Source organism: Peromyscus maniculatus, chromosome 2, assembly GCF_049852395.1.
Source record: "Peromyscus maniculatus bairdii isolate BWxNUB_F1_BW_parent chromosome 2, HU_Pman_BW_mat_3.1, whole genome shotgun sequence".
Classification (NCBI taxonomy): domain Eukaryota; kingdom Metazoa; phylum Chordata; class Mammalia; order Rodentia; family Cricetidae; genus Peromyscus; species Peromyscus maniculatus.
The window spans coordinates 150,903,430-150,904,653 of NC_134853.1; the positions used below are offsets into that span (position 1 = coordinate 150,903,430).

Here is a 1,224-nt window from a genome sequence, read left to right on the forward strand (position 1 = left end):
ATAATAACAAAATAGTAATAATAATAGTGGTATTAAATAACAATAATAAATGAAATCTGTTTTTTGAGACAGGGTTTCTCTGTGTAGCTTTGGCTGTCTTGGAACTCGTTCTGTAGACCAGGCTGGCCTCGAACTCACAGAGATCCACCTGCCTCTGCCTCCTGAGTGCTGGGATTAAAGGTGTGGGCCACCACCACCTGACTGAAATCAAATTTTTAGAAGAGAAAATTCAAGTTATCACTTTGTGTGAGATCTGTATTAAGCAGTTTTTATATATTATCTTCTTCAACATTTCTGATCACTCTATAATGTTACTATCATAGTATTAATGATACAGTAGTTCTCATTTTACAAATGTGAAAACTGGGCTTCAGAGATTTCAGCTTGAAATTCTAGAAATATAAATAGAAGAGCCAGAATTCAGATCTACATTTCCCTGGGCCTAAAGCTTGGGCTCCAGACCACTGCAGCACACTACTTCCACAGAGAGTCATTTTGTCAAAAGCCCTCAAGAATGTTCTCTGGCTCAGGTCAAAATGGCGGGCCGACCTGCTGTTGCAGTGCCAAGCAAGCGGCTGGATGGTTTTCCAAAATGGTCTTATAATGCTGCAGGATTCAACAAACTGGGGGTAATGCGAGATGATACAATATCTGAGACTGAAGATGTGAAAGAAGCCATAAGAAGGCTTCCTGAGAATCTTTATAATGACAGAATGTTTCAAATTAAGAGAGCTCTGGACCTGACCATGAAGCATCAGATCTTGCCTAAGGAGCAGGGGACAAAATATGAGGAGGACAAATACTACCTTGAGCCCTATCTGAAAGAGGTTATTCAGGAAAGAAAAGAGAAAGAAGAATGGACAAAGAAGTGATCTTGTAGTTGAGATGTGTGGACGTGCCTGGTCTTACCATGTTTTTATGAAGTTTCAACTTGAATCACAATTTAAGAATTATTTGCTATGCAGAGGCCTCTCTTTAAATAAATGTCTATTGTAACCATAAAAAAAAAATGTTCTCTGATCTATCCAACCAGGAACAGATCCAGACAAGAGGGAATTTGTGCTTTTAAAACCTTCCAGTCCAGGGGGCTGGAGAGATGGCTCAGCAGTTAAGACCACTGGCTGCTCTTCCAAAGGATGTGGGTTCAATTCCCGGGACTTGCATGGTGGTTCACAACTGTCTGTAACCTTAGTTTCAGGGGACCCACCACCTTCACAAGAACAT

The 1,224-nt window shown here is 40.5% G+C and overlaps 1 pseudogene; it reads left to right on the plus strand.

The window, feature by feature from the left end:
* The first annotated feature begins 536 nt into the window (after positions 1-536).
* Positions 537-1,010, plus strand: LOC102925151 (cytochrome b-c1 complex subunit 7 pseudogene; annotated as a pseudogene).
* The last annotated feature ends 214 nt before the right edge of the window (positions 1,011-1,224 follow it).